This window comes from Mus musculus, chromosome 13, assembly GCF_000001635.26.
Source record: "Mus musculus strain C57BL/6J chromosome 13, GRCm38.p6 C57BL/6J".
NCBI lineage: Eukaryota > Metazoa > Chordata > Mammalia > Rodentia > Muridae > Mus > Mus musculus.
The window spans coordinates 29992250-30014062 of NC_000079.6; the positions used below are offsets into that span (position 1 = coordinate 29992250).

Here is a 21813-nt window from a genome sequence, read left to right on the forward strand (position 1 = left end):
AGGATGGATCTGTGAGTGAGGACATTTTTTTTTTCTTTTTGCCAAACTTAATGACCTAAATTCAATCCCAAGAACCTAAAGAAGAGGGTGAGAGCTGATGCCTGCAAGTTGTTCTCTGACTCCCCTCATCCCACGGTACATATGCACACATGTATGCCCCAGGCCCATCCACAGTTGAGTAGGCATCAAAGCATTCAGAGGTTCCTTCTTCACTGCTTCCAGGAAAATGGAGACATGTTTTCCGAGATGTCTCCAATTTTGCCTTTTCCACTCCCTACATCTATTCTAAACCTTCCAGGCCTCCTCTTGTGTCCCTGTCTTGACGCATTTTGATTCTACCGTCAGTGGGTTCTCCTCAGTCTGAGACCCTACCTTAAAAGGGAATGTCAGTGGTGAGTGTGTGTGCACGCACACGCATGCACATGCACATATTCCTTCATATATATGTGTGCCTGTGTGTATGGATGTGTACATGGATATGTATTTGAGGGAGTTGTGTAGAGGAACATATTTGTATGCCTATGTGTGTGTGGGTGGGTGGATACCTGTGTGTGGGGGCAGTGTGTGTATGTGTGTGAGTATGTATGTGTGCATGTTTGTTAAGTGTGTGCATGTGTGTGCATGTGTGTGTATGTGTCCATGAATATGTACATATTTGTGCATGCCTCTGTGTGTGTATGTGAGAGAGGAGAGAGACAGAGAAAGAGATAGAGACAGAGCAAAATTCTAGTTGTTGTTCCTTAGGTAGGTACCTTTCACCGTGTCTTTGAGAAAGGGTCTCTAGGGGCCCCCAAAGTTTACCATGTAGTCCAGACTGGCTGGCCCTCAAACCTAAGAAGAATACCTAACTCCCCTGCCCTGAATCGACCGGAATTATAATCAATTGGGTGCCACCACGTGTTGGGGGTTGGACTGCTGCTATATATACAAATGTTAAAGTCTGAACCCCAATATCTGGTTGCCCCTAGAGGAGTGAATTCTCTCACACACCTGCCTTTGTTGTGCAAACCTTGCTTCTGATTTTAAAGTTATTGGTTAAATAAAAGTGGCTACAGCCAATTATTGAGGAGAATAGAGGTAGGTGGGGCTTTGGTTACCAAGCTGGGCCTTGCAGGGGGAGAGAGAGAGAGAGAGAGAGAGAGAGAGAGAGAGAGAGAGAGAGAGAGAGAGAGAGAGAGAGAGAAGAAGAAGAAGAAGAAGAAGAAGAAGAAGAAGAAGAAGAAGAGGAGGAGGAGGAGGAGGAGGAGGAGGAGGAGGAGGAGAAAGACTGAGAGAGAAGGAGGCTTCCATGAGAGGAGATGGATCATGAGTGTGTGTGTAGGGAGTGAAGAGAGTGTGTTCTGCAGGCAGACCAATGGAGCAAAAAGGCAGCCTGGTTGAGACTCAAACAGCAAGTAACTTGAGGATCACAGCTGGGAATTAGTCAGTCTAGCATATAGAAAAGTAGATTAGGGATAATTGCCCAGTAATTGTGCTAAAGCTGATTAAATAAATCTAGAGGACTCAGTCTCCATTATTAGTACTGGCCAAGTCAGAATAACAACCAATAGAATTAATAAATGTACATTACAGCAACTATGCCTGACTTTTTTTTTTTAATGTAGGTTCTAAGAAACCAAACTCAGGTTGTCATGCTTGCAAAGCAAGCTCTTTATTGAATCAGCTACCTCTCGAGCCAATTGGATGTCTATTTTGAGAAAGAGAGGCCAGTTAGATTGTTCCAGATCCTTTAGATCTTCCAGCCACAGTCCTTTGGCCTTCCCTGCTGCTGTGAGTAGGACAAAACCCTTCTCACTTCTAACCACTGGCATCGGAGGTTGGTACCCAGAGGTTCTCATGTTCTTGGGTCCTGTGTATACTGCTGCGTCTTTGCTGATAGCTCATGACACCTATAGCAGTTGGAAGCTGGCACTCATTCATTGGCACCTTGGGTAGTTTACAGTTGAATTTTGTTCTAACACTTCCTGTGCATTTTGGGCTCTACTTTCTAGAAATCATTTCTATTCTCACATGGGGGATAAAGAAGGATGGTAGAATGTTACTCTCTGTCAACTTCAGATGTGATTCCCTTCTCTTTAAAACAGGGGTCCCCAACCTGTGGGTTGTGACCCCTTTGGTAAATCTTTATCTCCAAGACTACTTCCACTATGATTCATAACAGTAGCAAAATTACAGTTAGGATGTAGCAACAAAAATAATTTTATGGTTTGGGGGGTCACCACAACATAAGGAACTATGTAAAAGGGTCACAGCATTAAGAAGGTTGAGAACCACTCCTTTAAAAGATTTATTTGGAACCTGCTGACTTGGCTTGTCATTGAATCATGTCACTTAGGCCGATGCTCCCACAAGCATTAAAGAAAAGCAGAGTTACGGGCTGTTTTATTTCTAGTCTCTCAGAGAACATTTATAAAAGAGAGTTAACAACAGAACGGGGGTCAAAGGCCTCGGCTCTTATGGACAATGATGGCATGTGATGTATATGGGAAGGAAGCAGAGCACACACCTTTTATATTTGGTGGGCTGGTTGTGCCTCTTGTGGGGTTTAGATGGGGCCCACTGACAGTAGCAAGTCACAAGGGCCTATGAGTAAAGACTTACTTTTTCTTTGCTACCTTGGGCTCCTTGATAACGATGCTCCCTCTTGATTTCCGGTCTACCCCTCTGACCTCCTGGATCCCATTGGTGACTTCAAATCTCTTCTGTATTCTCTCTAAGCACTACTCTTATTCTGTATATTCTCTTCTGGACCACCTCTTCTTCTCGTGTTAAATGGACACAGTGCAATATTTACCATTTCAGTCATGTATAAGTATTCGATTACATACATTCATGATGGGGAACCATACAACTTTTTGTACCCAAATCTTTTTCATCATCCCCCAGCAGAAACTTTGTCCATCAAACAATAACTTGCTGTGTGACTTACTCCTCTCATTGCTATGACCAAATATCTGATAAGAAGCAACTTAGGGGAAGGGGGGTATATTTGGGCTCATGGCTTGAGGGCACAGTCCAAAAAGGCAGGGAAAGCATGAAGATGGGGTGGCTTTAGACAGCGGCAGCAGCAATGTGGAGCTGCCTTCTCACATCTCCCATGCATCAGAAAGCAGAGATGGAGCAAGAAGTGAGTCTCACCTCTAAGGCTCAAAGCCTGTGTCATCCACCACACCCCTGAAGGGTTTCATAACCTTCTGAAAATGAGCCTGTGAGGGACATTTACATCCAAAGTGCACTCCTCCCCACATCCCTTTTCCACACCCTCCTATAATGAGTATTCTATTTTCTAGCACTTGGACACTACCAGGTGCCTCTCATCAGTGGAATCTTAAGCATTTTGCATTCTGTATCTGGCTAATCTCACTTGCCCTAATGGTTCCTAAAGGCCTGTCCGGGTCGTGATGTATGCAAAATTTCATTACTTTTTATGTCAGAATAATATTCTATTAAGCACATATACAGCATTTGTTTATCTACTTAACTCTTTATGGGCTCTTGGCTGTTGGGAATAGTGCTGCACAATGAGGGTATAGATACCCATTCAAGTTCCTACTCTCAGTTCATTTGGATATACACTTAGGGGTATAGCCAAACATATATGTAAATACATTGTATTTCTATGTTTCATTTTTAAAGTCCTTCCCAAACAATCTGGTCCTTATTTACAATTCTTTTAACTACCATTCATGCGTTATTGTCAAACAGAGCTTTCCACAATAGTGAACACGTTAAAATTTTCGTGTCATCTGATATGCTGACCCTCCCTAGCTGTGTGGCTAAGCACATAATCAACAAATAGCATGACCAGTGAGTGAAGTTTTAAGTTTCATTTAGCTTTGGTTTATCAAATTCAAAATTAGACAGGCATATATAGGTGAATGTACGATACATGTATCTTTAAACTGATTTTTTCTATCTTTATACATTTAATCTGAGCACATATTTGAGTCTAAAAATCTCCAGATTGCAAAATCTCAAGAATATAATTTTGAAAATTATAATTTTAGAAATTACTTAAAATAACCTTTAAAAATGAAAATTACTTGAGAAATATAAGAATATTACAGAGCACTTCATAGGATCCTTTGTATAGTAAATTAGTTAATAACAAATCTTTGCAATCAAATCAACTCAAGTATACTAATGACAGCCACATGTATATAACAGATATAAGCATTTGAACTATTTTGTCATAAGGAAACAGATAAAAGAGCAAGCTATCTTAGTTAAGGTTTTACTGCTGTGAACAGACACCATGACCAAGGCAAGTCTTATAAGGACAACATTTAATTGGGGCTGGCTTACAGATTCAGAGGTTGAGTCCAGTATCACCACAGTGGGAACATGGTAGCATCCAGGCAAGCATGGTGCAGGAGGAACTGATGTAGAAACATCTTCATCTGAAGGCTGCTAGAAGAATACTGGCTTCCAGGCAGCTAGGACAAGGGTCTTAAATCCATGCCCACAGTGACACACCTACTCCAACGAGGCCACACCTCCAAATAGTGCCACTCCTTGGGCCAAGCATATTCAAACCATGACACCATCTAAGAGGCTATCCTCTCAATGGGTGACAGGTACCTATAATCCCAGCATTTAGAAGGTGAGGTCAGGAGGATTTGGAGTTTGAGGTTATCTTCAGCTGTATGAACAGTAGTTCAGACCTAGACTGAGGTACACGGGAACCCATATAAGAAAAGAAAAATTATGTCTCTTAGGTTAGAAGTTAGCCTTTACACCAGATAGATCAAGGCTATCACATGCAGCTACCCAACGAGGCTTACTGAGAAACTGTAGCTTTCACAAATGTAGATGCACAAAAAGACAGTCCTGTAATCACTGGGAAAGTTCATATATTTTCACGTTCATACACTGTGCTTATATGCAAAGTGAAGGTTATGTAGTGTTCTTTCATAGACTCTAATTCATGGAAAATGCATGGACTGGATTAGAACTCTGTAGAAGTTTTTATACAATTTACACTTCCATTACAGGCAATGCTGCTATGGTGACACACACAGAATAGCAAATTTTAAAAGCGGATGCTGGCAATTGGAAATAGTGGCGTGAAGAGGAGGAAAAAAACAAAAAACAACAACAACAAAAAAAAACTAAAAGGAAAATTCAGCTTTTAAAAACAGGTATTATAGTAGCCAGGAAGTGGTGACACACGCCTTTAATTTCAGTGATCAGGAGGCAGAGGCAGGCAGATCTCTGAGTTCAAGACCAGCCTGGTCTATAGAGCAAGTTCCAGGACAGCCAGGTCTACACAGAGTCTGCCCTGTCTTGAAATGAGAGGGTCGGGGAGGGAGGGAGGGAGGGAGGGAGGAAGGGAGGGAGGGAGGGAGGGAGGGGGGGGGGAGGGAGGGAGGGAGGAAGGGAGGGGGGGGAGGGAGAAACCATTATAAGGCTGGAACTACATTGCTTGAAGCCCTAGGTTCGCTCACCAGTACTGAATACACCAGGCATTGTGTTAACAAATAACAATCCCAGTACTCAGAAAGTAGAGGCAGGAGGTCAAAAAGTTCAAGGTTATCCAGGGCTACATATGTGAGGTCAAACTAGGCTACATGAGACCCTGTTTTAAAAAGAAAGAGAATCCTCCTCCTCCTCCTCCCCCCACCAAGCAAATAAAAAACGAATGCTAGGTTGTAGCTAATTAATTACATGGAGGTTCTCTGTCAGAGCTGACCCCTTGTGTTTAAGGAACAGCTCTCCATCGCACTGCCCTTGAGACATTCCCACGATTCAGCAGACATGCTGCAAGCATCCCTTCCTAACCCCCCCATCTTCTGGGCCTCACGTCCTTAGAGATGCACGCCACCTTATTCGTTCCCAGGTCACAGATTTGCTAGGAACAATAGTGGTCTAGGTGTCTTCTCATCCTGCCCCATATTGATTTTTGAACCCATCAGTAACCTTGCTGGCTTACTAAGGCAAATTCAGATTTAATTTCCTAGTAGCTCCTGGTATTTCTTTAGTTAGAAAGAATGCCAATGCAGACACGCATGATGCATTTCTACACTCCAGTTTTCAGCCTCATTGCCAAATAAAGTGGCCAATCCATTCTCCTGGAATTTCTCTGCATGCGCTGGAATAAGCAGGGGGGTGGGTGGGGAGAGACTTTTTTGGTAACACTTAGAACATCACTTATTATGGGTGGGCATGGTAATACTAGTAATTTCACCATAAGGCCAAGGAAGATGAATGTCAATTTGAGGCCACTCTGGACTGCATAACAGCTTTGTTTAAAAAAAAAAAAAACCAACCAAATCCTTGAGAAATCTTGATTGTGTCAACTTCCAAATCTGTCATTCCAGTTTGGGGACACAATTGAAATCCATTTTATTTTGCAAAGTCCACCTAATCACCAAGTTAATGTTTGTAAAATATCTCACCTTTCTCAGTCATAAGCAGTCAAATTCTAGGATTATTTTTATTCATCAAAGGCATAAAATGTACATTGTGAATTAAAAGAAAATCAGGAAGAACAGTTTGCTAGTCCACTAGTTTGCCTTGTGAAGGCACAATACTTTGTCTTACACAGAGGTGCATTAGTTACCTTTCTGTTTTACTGTGACCAAATGCCTGATGAGAAGCAACTTGAGAGGAAGGGTTCATTGTTGCTCAGAGTTTGAGAAGAGATATCATCTCTTATGGTGGCGACATCATGGCATCAGATGTATAAGACATCCAGCCACTTTGGGTCTACAGTCAGGAAGTAGAGAGTGGATAGGCTGGGTAAGATGGCTCTGTGGTAAAAGCTGCCAGGTCTGCCAAACTGAGCTCAATCCCTGGGCCCCACATGGTGAAAAGAAAGCACCAATTGCTTAGGCTTGTTCTCTAACCTCTACATGTGTGTGCGTGTACACACACACACACACACACACACACACACACACACACACACACCATGCACAGAAGCTTGAGGGAGAATGGCCCTCTTAGGCTTATATGTTTGAATGTTTGGACCCTAGTTAGTAGAACTGTTTGGGAAGGAGTAGGAGGTGTGGTTTTATTGAAGTAGGCGTGGCCCTATCATTGAGAATGGACTTTGAGATTTCAAAAGCCTACACCAGGCCCAGTCTCTCTCTGCTTCTCTCTCCTCTCTGTCTCTCTCTGTCTCTGTCTCTGTCTCTGTCTCTCTCTCTCTGCCTGCTGCCAGTGAGTCAGGGAATAATGTTCACAGCTAATTCTCCAGTGTTACACCAGTTTGCTTCCCACCATTATGATCATGAACCAAGCCTCTAGATCTGTAAGAAAGTCCCCACTTAAATTACTTTCTCTTATAAAAGCTGCCTTGGTCATGGTGTCTCTTCACAGCAATAGGACAGTAACTAAGACAATACAATAACAAATAAACAAACAAACAAACAAATAAATAAATTCAAACCCCAAGAGTAGTCTCCGGTGACTCACTCCTCCAGCAAGCCTCCACTTCCTAAAAGTTCCACAACCTTCCAAAACAGTGCCACCCTGGAACCCAAGAGTTCCAACACATGAGACTTATAGGGACCATTTCACATTCAAGCCATGAGAGGTAAACAGAACTCCAACCTCTCCAACACTAAAAATCATGAAGAACAGTGCAATATCCAGCACATGTTTGTACCCTCTGAGGAACCTCTGCATTCCCAAGTGTCTTGGTTCAGAAGGCCACTGAGGGGTTTGCTGTAGTTGTTTTCCTTGTTTTCTACAAACCCTTGTGTGAAGGCACAGAAATGATAATTTGGCAACAGAGATGTCTTGTATCTTCCATGTTTAAGATCTTCAAAAAGCTCAATTTGTTTGTATTTGGGGAAAGGTTGTACTCTAAAACTGTTTTTTAAGTATAAGCTGCCTATTTAAAATTCTGGTTATTCATCAGCTGTTGCAAAGAAACACTTTTGTATTCTCACAGCAGGAAGTGCACTAATCCCTCTCCAGAATTTATCTTTCCACACTGCCTCAACACACACACACACATGCACACACACACACACACACACACACACACACACACACACACGCACACGACAGGGAGGAGGAATGTTCAGCATTTGGACTTGCAGGCTTTCAGCACTCAGAATTATGACATTTGAGCTTGTGTCTTTTGAGATTGTAACCCAAGCCAGTTGGAGAGACCTCTAGACTTCTTATTGAATGGTGGTCTTTCTTCACCTGGAAAGCTTACCTTGTTTCTGTCCAGTCAGCTTCAGGCTCAGGGAACAAGAAGGCCACCCACTGGGGAGTAGCTATTTGTATCCTGTTGCTGAACGGAGGTAGGCAGGTGGGCTCTGCTTTGGCATTCTCATACCCTATGAAGTAGATGGGCACGCAGAAGGCCAGGAGCAGAAAGAGGGGCTTGTGTGTTGATGGATAATGAGAATAGGGAGCCCGAGAAGGAAGTGAACAGGATACTTAGGAGACATTTTCCTTCTAATCGATTTCTACCTAGAGTTTTCTTTGTCTTGTTGTGTCCAAATTCATGAGGCAGCCACAAGGAACAGATAAAAGCTATTTCTGTAGGTTCCCACCAGTCCAGTTTTAAGATGGGGAAGGTGGGAGAGGAGGGAGAGAGAGTAATAAGAGAATGGAGAAGGAGAAGGAGCCTTCCTGGAAAGTCACTCAGGGTAGCCATGACCTCAGCTTTGGTCTACAACACAAGTTAATTTTTCTGTCACCTTTGAAAATCCTTCTTTCTCAGGTTGCTGAAGGGAGGCATCGTTCACAGGGTAGCTTTTGGTCCACTTGAGAAAGGACACCATTTCCTTCTTTCAGAAGGGTCTCCATAAATACTTGTCAGTTGACTGGTGATACGACATTGCCCAACCCAATCACATCTTCCCCAGGTATGCACACTTCCTGCTTAAAGACTGACTTCATTCGTGTCACACTGAAGAGGAAACAGAAGGGAAGGTGGCCAGCACGTGTTTGGCAGATGTGCTCCAAGTGCTCCCTGTGGGGAACCAATGTCAGAAACACACAGGCTAACGTGCTTCAGATCAACAATGGCCAGAATCTGTGTTTGAGAACAGATAGGCTTTCCTCAATGAACACAGGCTGGGAGGAAGGGGGTGGGGTGTAAAGGAATGCATGGAATTACTGGAAGCACATCTGGTTCAATTAAAGAATAAAACCCTTAAAAAAAAAAAGCCAGGGTCCCGGTTGCATAGCTAATGTAAGATTGATGATAGCTTTGTAAGAGCTAGGATTTACTCTTTTTGGCTAAGTTCCCAGTATTCCAAAGCAAGAACACGGTATCTGTTGAGTGAGTGAGTGAATGGATGAATGAATGAATGAATCTATGAAAAAATTCTTTGCGTATGAGGAAAGTCATTCAAGCTATGTTTATCAAAAATCAAGGCTTCTGTCTTGTTTTAGACACTGGATTCTCTGTTCTAATATCGACTTGGGGAACATAAAGGGTTGTCGTGAGGCCTCCTCAAATGGGTAGTCTGTTACCGCCATCCACCCCTTCTTGGTACAGAAATTCCAACTCGCAGGTCTGTGGAGAAGTCCTCAGGCCTGATGTCCTCAGGAAACATTCTGGATGATTCTGACACAGAGGCTGTTTTGAGACACTGTTCCTGGGATCCACTGAGAGCGTGAGTGGACTTCATAAGGGTAGGAAGTATTGTCTTCACACCTTGAAGTCAATGTTCCCCTTAGATCCCTCTTTCTTACTCCCTTTACCGAAGTTGCCTGTTCGTGATCTTCTGGAACTTTCCCTCAGAGCCCGTTTTGACTGTTGTTTTTGTTTTTTTTTTTAATTAGGTATTTTCCTCGTTTACATTTCCAATGCTATCCCAAAAGTCCCCCATACCAACCCCCCCCCCCAATCCTCTACCCATCCACTCCCCCTTTTTGGCCCTGGCGTTCCCCTGTACTGGGGCATATAAAGTTTGCAAGTCCAAAGGGTCTCTCTTTCCAGTGATGGCTGACTAGGCCATCTTTTGATACATATGCAGCTAGAGACAAGAGCTCCGGGGTACTGGTTAGTTCATATTGTTGTTCCATCTATAGGGTTGCAGTTCCTTGACTGTTGTTTTATCTGTGTTTTTCAGATAAAGAGTCAAATAGGCCAGGCTAACTTTGAACTTTAATCTGTACGTACACCTACCTTCCTGCCTCCACCTCCCAAATGCTGACATTACAGGCAGGTTCCCACACCCAATTCTCTGTTTACTTTTTAAAATTTGCTTTTATTTGTTAAGTCTTGGCCACATATAGCCCCAGGCCAGCCTTGAACTTACAAGGTAACCGAGCCTGACTGTGAACTGTATATTCTCTTATTTCCCAAGCACTTAACAGACATTTATTATGATACAGGCTTTCCTCATTTGCTCCTGGTCAAAAGACAAGTTAAAGAAGAGCTGGGGGCTTGACTTCCACACACATGCTTGCTGGTTGCCATTCTTTCAAGGAAAGAAAGTTGGCTTTCCAGGAGAGTATATTTCAACAAGCCCGTATTTATGAGTTTTCTATTTAGCAGCAAACTGGTCTCATACAATCTCTATACAACTTCGTAATGTTGAGCAGTGAACAGTTTGATAACTTGTTGGAAAGACTATAAGCTTCTTATCGGTTCATGGTATTTTATGTAATTTGAACCCTTGGGCCCCTTTTAAAGTGCTATCTGGTACCTTTCTCATTAGCAATGTGCTTAGATGGGTTTCACACTTCTTTTCCTCAAGCTGGCTCCTGGAAAAAGGTTCTCACAAACTTCTCCTGTGACTAACTTCCTGATGCCCACTAGAACCTGTGAAAGAATGGTTGGGTCTCTCCTGAAAGGCAGACACTTGAATGTGTCACCTTACACTTGGATCTTTGGACTTTTCTAGATGACCTTGAAAGAGCAATGGCTTGGCATTCTTTAATGAGCACCTTGGGGACGTATGTGTGCTATGGCCCAAACCACAGGAAGAATTCCTGGGGTCCGTATGTCCTAAGAATGAATTTATTTACAGACAATGACTATGCACAAATTTCTGTCGAAATACACAGGATTCTAACCACCGCTTTTCTCCTGAGCATCTCTCCCCTGTCTGAGCGTAGTTTCTTTCACTTTTGATCAGGATGTCAGGGTGTGTGATGCATAACTAATGGACTTCCCACCGCCATCTGGCAAACCGCGTGAGTCCACAGCACACATCTCAGCAGAAGCCAGACCACAAGCCTGATTTAGAGGGAAGCTGGTGACAGGAGGGCTGTGCCTGTCAATGGCGAGTACCCCGGGAGCTCCATTCGGTTCCTTCTGGCTCCAGTTCCAGCTTTGACCATCAGCAAATGTCTAGCATTCGAGACAGCACCCTTTACCTGCACTGATGAATGTAAAGCTAAGTTTTCAAATCCTTTTGTTACCAAACAATACTTTTCTTGCTTGTAGCATTCTGAAGTTTTCCTTGGTTTGATATGTTCACATATCACTAGTTGTTACCAGATATTTTAATTATATCAGGAGTGTGGATTTTGAGGGCTTTATGGGACTGGAGAAGATGCTCAGGCCTATGAACTCAAATTCAAAGTTTGCTTTGATAATTATAGGAAACTATCTTCATTGCTCTGCTTGGAGCTATAGTTGCTAACATTAGTTCCCCATCTAGAGACGAGATAGTTCACTAGTGTTTCATGTAATCGCAGATCAAATGAGGACAGCGGTGGTTGTGATGGCACTCAATGTAATTTATGCTCTTAATAGTTCGTCTGTGAAATTTTTTTCTTTCAGAAGTACTCACTGCCATACCTTTTTCTTTCTTTTCTCTTCTTTTCTTTTCTTTTTCTTTTTTTTTTTAACATGATCCAATTCCCAGGTTGGAAAATTTCTATACATCATATCCACATATGTAAACTCAAAACATATTAGCTACTGTAAGTCAAAGCAAGACAACTTGAATTTGCTTAGAAAAAGAAATCTGTTTTGCCTGCTTTAAAAAATTGCATTATGTTCCTTCTTTTTTTTCCCATTGAATTTGCTGGTTTATTATTACTTATGTACTGTGTCTGATGTGTGTCTGAGTGTGGGCATGTACATGCCGGGGCACATGTGTAGATGTCAGAGGGCGACTCTTGGGCTTAGTTCTCTCTCTCCATCTGGTTAAGGCAGGCTGTCTGTTGTTTCTGCCGTGTTGCACACTCCAGGCTAGCTGGACAATGAGCCTCTGGGTGATTTCCTGCCTATGCCTTGTATCTCCATAGGAATGCTATAATTAGACACATACTAACATGTCCAGCTTTTTAACATGGGCTTGAATTCAGGTCATCAGGCTGTGTGGCTAGTACTTTAACCCCAGTGAGTCATCTACTCAGCCCTCTTTGCATTATCTCTGAAAGGTAAGTTGGATAACACGCCATACTTTAAATCACAAGTATATTTTACATAAGAGGTGGGGGCAAACATGACGGTTCCTCCTTTTATTGGTGAAAACCTAAACCAAATCATATAGGGTGAGTTGCAAAAAGGCAGTAACATGGCTGAGCCTCAAGAACTATGAATTTAGAAACGAAACTACTAAAGAGCTTGTCTACAACCTTGTCCTCTTTTACATGTTGGCTTTATTTCTTTTTCACTGATAACTGGTTCCTTCTATGCAGCAAATAACAGAGCTGTTTCGTTAGTCCATTGGTTAGGGTTCTCATTGTCGTGACCCAGTAAGAGCAACTCAACCTAAGGGAGGAAGGTTATAAGGAATACCATCCTCCCAGGCAGCCAAACCAGGAGCCAGAGGCAGCTAGTCACATTGGGTCTGCTGTCAGGGAGTGGGGCTGGGATGTAAAACCTCAAGGCCGAACCCCCCCCCCCTCACCCAGTGACTCACTTCTTCCACTGAGGCTCCACCTCTTAAAGGTCCCACCATTTTTTATAGTAGCACCACTATGTGAGGTCAAGCCCCGACTCATATCAACATAGGAGGTGACACTTCACATGTTCAAACCATCACTGCTACCATCACAAGTTCTTCAGGTTTCTATCTGATGAGTTCCGGCACTAAACCACACCGAAACTCCCAGGGAAGTTTCTCACTTGTTTGGTTTGGGTGAGGTTCCCATTGCTAGGTCTTTGTCATCCTACTTGATGGGCACAGATAATCATGTAAGAAGGGTAAGGAACAGAACTGAATCAGACTGGTCCTAGGAGGTACATAACTTTAAGTGTGGTGGTGAACTCAGAAGCAGTGAGCTCAATCATGGAGGGAGTGTCATTGGCCATCTACCATTGTTTCCTTGAGTTAACAGATGACCAGCACACAGATGACCAGCACACGGTTTGGTAGTGTTAAGTCTAAGTGACTGGCTTCCTTGGTTTGGTTGTGCTAAAATCTTTACCAGCTTCCAGTCCTACATTTCCTATTTCTCACAGCTGGAACCATTCAATTCCACTCAATTTGCACTCATAGGCTCAGCCCTGCATTAATCCCAGGACAAATTACACAAAGGCCGATTCGGGAAAAATAAGGTTGTTTATAGTTCACTTTTTCACTACTCAGATAAGGACAGCATTTTATCAATTGGCTAGAGTGGAGAGGACATTTGCTTGGAGCAGAATCCACCAAGGTCCATTCCAAACCCTTCTGTAGCATATCTTGGGGTTCAATATTTAAAGCAAGTTTTCCCCCCGAAACCTGGACAGTAGCATGAACTTTGGATGCTGATGGCCAAGGGGGTAACAGGGGCTTGGGATGCTGTTTATCATTCTCTGGGGACATTGTCACAGTGATGTTGTTGTCTGGTACTCAGTGGTTGGCCTTAGATAGGCTTCTGTGTGGTTATGTTTCCCTGATGACATTGTTTCTGTGTGGATATCAAACCTGTTCCTGGCTCTTTTAGAAATTCTGTAAACTTGGCTGTAATGATAAATCCATTTCTGTTGACACTGTTTTGAAATAATTTTACTACCTGCAGTGCATATCCCGAAGCATTGCCATGCCATGAAGAGCACAGATCACTGCCATCAAATGGAGAAAACCCACCCAATGTCTTCTGATGCTTTCTATCCCTGATACCCAATTAGAGCTCCTATAAGACGCTCACCAACACTGACTCACCAGACACAGACAAACGTGCCTAACTCCCCATCATTTGTGAACATGTGGAAAAATAGATATGCTGTCTCCAACCAGCACATAGTTCAATTAAAAAAAAAAACAACAAAACACATTGTGAACAGTTGACGCAGCATGAGTCAACAGTGTTAGACACCACCATACTTGTGGATAGCCATGAACTGGCCGTGGTCTACCAGCTGCAGTGAATGCTTAGGGTAAATGCTAGAGCGTGTTTCATTGTACCACCATGTTCTTATCTGCCCTGGCTCTGATTTCCATCTTGGAGATCTGTGTTGTCTCTTAGATAACTGATGCCTCTTACTGTGCTACATTCATAGGAAACCCTCACCAGGGCAACTGAATAACTCAGGTATTTCTGGGTTCTGCTTGTTCCAGCGGCTGCTGATTTCGGGATAGCCAGGGATACACAGTGGAACTCTGTCTCAACAAAAATAAATAAATAAATAAATAAATAAATAAATAAACAAACACAAAAAAAAAAACCAAAAGAAATCAATAAAACAAAAGAACAAATAAGAAAATGGCACTACTGGCTGCTGAATCCCCTATTGCTTTGGTCCTTGGTAACCTGTTGATGCTTCAGAGAAGGAAGGTGACAGTCTCCTATCTTCTCCCTGTGCTTGCTTCCATTCTGGTCCCTTAACCTAAGTCACAGACACCCTTGTCATTGTCTGTGCCATCTCACCCTTCCCATTATCTCCTGCCTGATCTTTGAGTCACAAAATTGAGTTTTTTGTTTGTTATACTTCCAAACTACTGTTTATGACTTAGGCTTTTAGCTCCAAATATTTCAAGGCTTTGATTTTGATGCACAACACCACAATTTGGAAACTGGCCACCCTTTTCCTTATCCCAAGGCCCAGGTCTTTGAACCAGTGTTCCTGGCTCTGTGCTTCATGACCCTGCTGTAACAGTGCCTGTGTAAGGCAGGAGCATGACTGTGAGAGATAAAACAGAGCAAGGTCTTTGTTGTTGTTGTCAAAAAGTAAAGACAAGATTGCAGTGATTGATATATTAAAATATTATCCCACACATAACGGGAAATTTGCGAAGTCTGCCTGGCTGCGATTATTTCTGAGGAATGGAATGGCAAAGGCTTGATAATAGTGTGAGAACAGATTTCTATTTTCATTCTGTAAACTTCTTTTTGTATCTGTAATTATTTATAAATATGTCTGAATATTAACTTCTGTAGGAAAACCACTGATTACAAGAAACAATAGCAGATTTTCAACACAGGCATTGTACTTTAATATTGGAGTTAGGATTGGTACATGGGTATACATATGTGTGTGAATGTTGACCTTTTCATATGTGTATGTCTGTGAAGCATGTATGTGGGTGTATGTACATGGTGTGTGTGTGTGTGTGTGTGTGTGTGTGTGTGTATGCAAAGGCCAGAGGAAGGTTTTAGGTGACTTCCTCTATCATTCCCTGCTATGTCCTTTTGAGGCAGAGTCTCTCACAGAACCAGGGACTCATGATCTTGGGATAAAATGGTATATAGCAAGCTTTAGACATCTTCCTGTCTCTGAGATCCAGACTTTGGTACCCATGCATGGGTACAGCAAACACTCTTAACTGCCAAGCTCTCTTTCCTGCCCTCAAATCCTGAACTGTTTATCCCTGACCTTTGCGTTCATTATACTGATGCTGATCATGGTTGCACTGTTTCCCTGACTCTTTCCAGATGCTGCCCAGTTCATCTTCTCTGGAAGCCTTTCTGGACTTCTGCATTCTCCCTTCCAGACTGGGTTGGACGATTCCTCCTGTGTCTGCTGAGACTCCCCACATCCCATTGCCCATCCCATTGGTATTAAGGCGGTGAAATTTCTCTTTGCCTCTGTGTTTATCTGCTCCACTCCACTATGAATTATTTGAGGATAGAAATTGTATCTCATTCATTACTACATATCTAGGTCCTTGCACTTGGCTTGGTAAGGCAGAGTTTAATGCTTAAAGTCTTTTTCTGCATCTCCATCATAGAATTGGTTCCTTCACATATGAGAAATAACTGAAAATACAAATACTGAGTTGATGTATCTCACTTTGCTACTTGACAAGTTATTTTTTTTCCTGTATCTTCGTGTTTTTCAGATCCATGTATCTTTTCTTCTCATTCTGTAGACCAACTCCTTTTTCCTTAATTTCCTAAGAAAACTCAGTTCACTCTCTCTTTCCTCCTGTCTTAACTGATAATGAGCCCCCATTTTGAGAACGATGCCTCTACACCTGGTTTTGAAAACATCTTTTTTCTCTTGTACCAAAGTCATTTAGCCCATGAACTATCACCATTTTCTGGGATCTGAGACAGCACTGGGCTAGACTTGGTGAACAGCAGCTGGGTTTCATGTTTGTCTATTCAGTTATTACTGAATCTTTATCATATGCTAAACATCATGCCGCATGAAAAGCGACATCAACAAGTAAGACTTGATCTCAGTGCCTGAGTAACGAGGATCTTTGAAGGAAACAGATGACTCTTCCACGTGGGACAGTGTGAGGACCATATTGATGGTTTAGAGAAAGTGGATGAGATAATGTAGTCTCATAAGTCTCCTGCCAGTCAGAACTCATCACCATCCCCAGGCCTGAAATGAGATGTAGAAGCTCAGTTGATAGAACATGGAAGTGAAAGAGCTTACCAATAAGCTGTGTGGAGATACTTCCTGACACGCATAGTCTAAAGTTAATGTCACAGTTAGACCATGGGGACAGAGCAGGGAAAGGCCTGGGGAATAAGTACCCTAACTTTACTCTCCTTACCTTGCTGGTGTCCCTCCAGACCTGTGGGAACAAGTGGGAGAGGAAGCCCATTGGTACAGCCTCTTGCAGCATAACTGGAAAGAAACATGCAGACTGGACCAGCAGGTGGAAAGCTGTTCAATACCTAACAGGACTAAATATAGGGTAGGAAAATTGTGAGCTGCATCTTCAGGAAACCCCGAGGACCTGGAGAGGATGATCTCAAAGCTGTGTAGGCCTAGAGATGGGCACACGGGTAGTGGAGGAGAGAAATGATAAGGCTGGTACTCAGGCTGGAAGCAGGGTAACGAACTTGGAGATGCTCAGGAGGCAAAGGTGTTAAGTCTTAGAGTCTGCATATGAGGACTGAAGAAATGAGGATTTATGGACACTGATTCACGGATGTTCAGCTCATGTAATTGTTAGCTGAAATCACATTGAGATAAGAATAGCAGACTAAAGAGAAGAAGTTTGTACTGGGGCCACCAGAATGAAACAGGTGGCCTCAAACAAACAAACAAACAAATGCCACCTTAAATTGTAAGAAAAGAAGTCTAGGTAGAAAGGACAGATCTGACACTTATTAACATGTAGCTAGAAACAAGACTGCAAGTTAAGACTTGTAATTCCAGCTACTTGGAAGGCTAAAGTAGGGAAATCACAAGTTCAAGGGCAGCTAGGGCAGCAGAGATCAGCCTGGGATACTTAGTGAAGCCTTGTATCAAGCAAAAAACACTTGCTGCTCTTGCAGAGTCCCCAAGTTTAGTTCTCAGCACCCACATAAGCTATTCCTAATCACCTGTAAGTCCAGCTTGAGCTGCTCAGATACCCCTGGCCCCAAGGGCATATTCATGCATGTGCATATGCACACATAACTAAAAGTGAAAGAGAAAAGCAAAGAAGGGACTGGAAGCCTGGTATAATGGCTCAGTTAGTAAAGGGGCCACCAAGCCTGAAAACCTGAATTTGATCTATGGGACCCACATGATAGAAGGACAGAATTTATTCCTGGGTGTGCCCCTGATCCATTCAGGTATCATGACATGTGAGCTCGTACACACACACCATACACCCACAAAAATAAATGTACATGTGATGGTTTGTAGATGCCTGGCCCAGGTAGTGGCACTACTTGGAGGTGTGGCCTTGCTGGAGTAGGTGTGTCACTGTGGGTGTGAGCTTTAATGTCCTAGTCCTAGCTGCCTGGAAGCCAGTCTTCCACTAGCAGCCTTCCGATAAAGATGTAGAACTCTCAGTTCTGCCTGCACCATGCCTGCCTAGATGCTGTCATGCTCCCTTCTTGAAGATAATGAACTGAACCTCTAAACCTGTAAGCCATCCCAATTAAATGTTGTCCTTTATAAGACTTGCCTTAGTCATGGTGTCTGTTCACAGCAGTAAAACCCTAAAACAATACACACACATAAATAAATACAGTCCAAAAATGTTAAGGGTTGAAACTGTAGCTTAATGGTAGAATGCTTGTAGAACATGTGAGAAACCCTAGGTTCAATCCCCATTGCCAAAAATAAAAGAAAATAAAAGTATATAGCTAGGATGCAGTTGGAATATGTAAGTACCTGGTTGCTCATGGAGCCACATATGAGCAACAAATCACTAGCCAACCTTGTCATTGAACATCATAGAATAAATATACTCACACAAACCAAGATGCTTATATCACTAGACAAATGCATTTTCTAAATCTGTATGGGTATATGGTATGTGTATATGCATGTATGTGTATGTATGTTCATATGTGCCAATGCGGGCTCATGTGCAGCATAACATGCACGTAGAAGTCAGAGGACAGCTTCAGGTTTTGGTCCTCATCTTGTGTTAAGTCTCCTCGCTCTGCGGCATCCACCAGGCTAGCTGGCCTACAAGGTTCTGGGGATTCGCCTATCTCCACCTTCTGTCTTGCCATTGGTGTGTTGGGCTTGCAGACATGGGTTGTTGCATCCAGCTCTGTGTGGGTCCTGGGGATCTGCACTCTGTCCTAACGTTTGCACAGCAAAGCACTTGGCCACTGAGCTATCTCCCCTCCCGCTCATAAATCTAATCCTATGGGACTACATTGTACACTCACCAGTCACTAGCTGAAACATTGTTGCCGATACACAATAGCTGTAGATTGAATCGGCCAGTGACTGTTTAACAGAGAAAGAAAAGGACTCCTAAGAAAGAATGTGGTCAGTTAGAAATTGGTGACCGGATGCGTAGGACCCAGAGAGGATTTTTAAAAAGATGGTAAAGAATTCAAGAATCCTGCTTCGAGGCTTAATTAGGCTTGGGACTCCACTCTCCTGGCTCCTGTGGGCTTTTCCATGTTCCTTCTTCTCTCGACACCTTTCCTAATTTCTCCACCAAAACACTTCTTTTCTTCTGTTCCTAAGATGTGCACACTCCCAAACCTTTATACAGTGACGTCCTTAACTCACAGAAGTGCTTACTGACTTCTTTGAACCCACTCTCGGGGATAGCCCCCCAGAGTCTTCCAAGATATGAAACCGTTTTCCCACATAAGTGATGTTCCTCAGAGAGACACTTTCGCCTGCATATATCTGCCCTTTAGTCACTGCCCTGTGTCTGGGATCTTTGGTATTCTCTACCTTATTAATTTCACAGTCAATATCTTCAGATATGTGGATAGGTAGATAGAGAATGCAGTAATAACAATATAAAACAATAGCTGTAAATTGTAACTCTTTGGGGCAGAGAAATGTGGGTTTCTTCTAGCTCTTCTATTCTTCTGAGATGTCCCCCTTTTACCAATGCAACAAACATTCAAGGAGGGTCAAGGGGCAAACAAAGCAGGAAGTACCTCCTAGGGAGGAGCGAATAACGTCCGCTTAACCACTCTTACTTCGCCCTGGCTAGAAGCACACCACAATTCTCCTGTGCATCTGAGCGGAGGCTCTCGGTTTTGCCCCTCATTTCTATACTTGATTTGAAGGTTTGAAGCGGTTTAGATATTTCCTTGAACTTATAAAAAATGAATCATCACTCACTGGTGGGAACGGGATTACTGACGGATAATCCACTGCAAAATATAAGATGTCAAGTCCAGGCAGGCAGTTTCTAGAGACACTGGTTTATGGGCCAAGTGTCTTTCTGGAAGCACCATTTGGGCTTATTGTTGGATTTATTGCTGATGGGTGGATTACTGCCCTCCCCACTGTGGGCTAGCGATTAGACGGTTACATCCCCACCTACAGGAATTCATTACAGCAAATGGCCTATTCTGTCTTCTGTTAATTTAGTCTGCAGTCCACAGCGCATCATGTTAATGCTGCCTAGGTAGAAGATGGATGTCGTCCATGCTTATGTAACTTCTGGTTGAGTGCTTTATGCTCTGGCCATGCTTATTTGTGAGTCATAATTATGTCTGTGTTAAAACACGGCAGAGAGCTGTGTGTGCCTGTGTGGGTGTTTTATGGATGGGTGTTGTCTACAGCCTGGGAAGCTAAACCTGTTGGTAAAGCGTTCTCATTTACCTAAAAGAAAGATCTTAGCATTTAGTAAGGATAGGGTTAATCTCAGTGAGCTATTTAGCTGTAAAATGAGGCAGCAGAGTGTACAACTGGGTAGGAGCTAGCCTCCCACCTTCCCAGGTATCCTTGGAGAAGAAGGTGGGAGGTGAAAAGAGTTCTTAGCTTCTCCCTAGGCAGTCTCTGGTCATTTCTGTGTACCAGGTAGACAAAAAGAGGGTGCTCAGCCTCAGAAGACAGACAACATCACCTTTTAGGTAAAGGAAAGTTAGCATGTACAATGGATAATAGGATCAACTCTGGATCAAGATCGGAGTGTTCTTGAGCAAGCTTTCTTATCTATAAAATGGGATGCTAGGCAAGTCTGTTTCGTGGGATAGCTGAAAGATTAAATGAGTTACTAACTTGAAAGGGCCCAGTGCCTCACACATTGTGGTTCTCAGAAAGCCATCATCAGGAGGTTACATGGAAAGACCCTAAAATCAGGGCTGACGCATGCCTTTTAGCCCCTCAGGAATGCAAAATCCCAGTCCTTGTTGTCTCTCTTGAAAGCCTGATTAACCAGAGCTCGAGGGTGGAGAGGGCAATTTCTCCTCCTTCTCAGGGAGTTCAGTGTTCATGCAGGCTGTGGTTGTGTTTGTCTTTTGTGAGGCTGTGTTCCCTTCCACCCACACTACACCCCCAGCCCCGCAGGCATCAAGGCCTCATTGCCAGGGCTGATTCTTTTCTTCTTGCTCAAGTTCAGACAGCTCTGTCAAAGCCCTTGTTTGCTCTGATGCAGTGTGGGTGACTTCGTGACTGACTTCCCACCTTACCCAAGACCAGCTCGTTCTCCCCAAAATGCTATGAATTGTTTACTGTGTGGTTCCTACTTTCCAATACCCTAGCCAGCATAGTAGGGGGCCTAGAGGACACTACGTGGACTCGTGGTTTCTGCGTTAGCAAACCCCAGCTCTCTGTTTACTTCCGTCTCAGAATTCACCCCCCTCTGATGCACCCCCATCTCCATGGGCTTTGACTCCCTTTCCCAATTAAGAGTGCATCCCTGGTCCATACCGTTCTAGGCTTCCCCGGTTTCTCCCCGGCAGTCATTGTCACCATCCCAACCAGAAAGCAGAAACGAACAGAACAGCCACACTGAATGGCTTTTTAAAAATCTGAATAGTGATGAGAAAGCTTACATTTTCATGGCTCAAGAGAGGAGGGAGACGGAGGTCCTGCCAACACGCGGCTCAGCTTAGCTCCACACTCGTCTCTCTCCTGGACCACTCCGTTGAGGCTTACAGTGTGGCTTTATGCTTTTCCTCACTTGATTGCTGCTGGGGAGGGTTTGGAGAACTGGCTTCTACTGCCTTGTTTTTCCTGTTTTTTTTTTTTTTTAATTAAAGGAATTCTCTATAAGGCAGATTCATCCTTCCGTATGAATCTAGAAGTAGTCATACTTTTCCTTTGAGTATAAATGAGACCCTGTTTTGTACGACACCAAACTCCTGACTTGGTTATGGTTCTTTTCCAGGTTGGCTTTTTCTGTA

General features: G+C 43.2%; 1 long non-coding RNA gene across 2 annotated transcripts in view; it reads left to right on the forward strand.

The window, feature by feature from the left end:
- The first annotated feature begins 11125 nt into the window (after positions 1 to 11125).
- Gm40860 overlaps positions 11126 to 21813 on the forward strand; it is a 32072-nt gene continuing 21384 nt past the window's right edge. For both annotated transcript variants that reach the window (XR_873195.1, XR_873196.1), the window contains exon 1: positions 11126 to 11312. This is a non-coding gene — a long non-coding RNA (predicted gene, 40860). The remainder of the gene's footprint in view (positions 11313 to 21813) is intronic.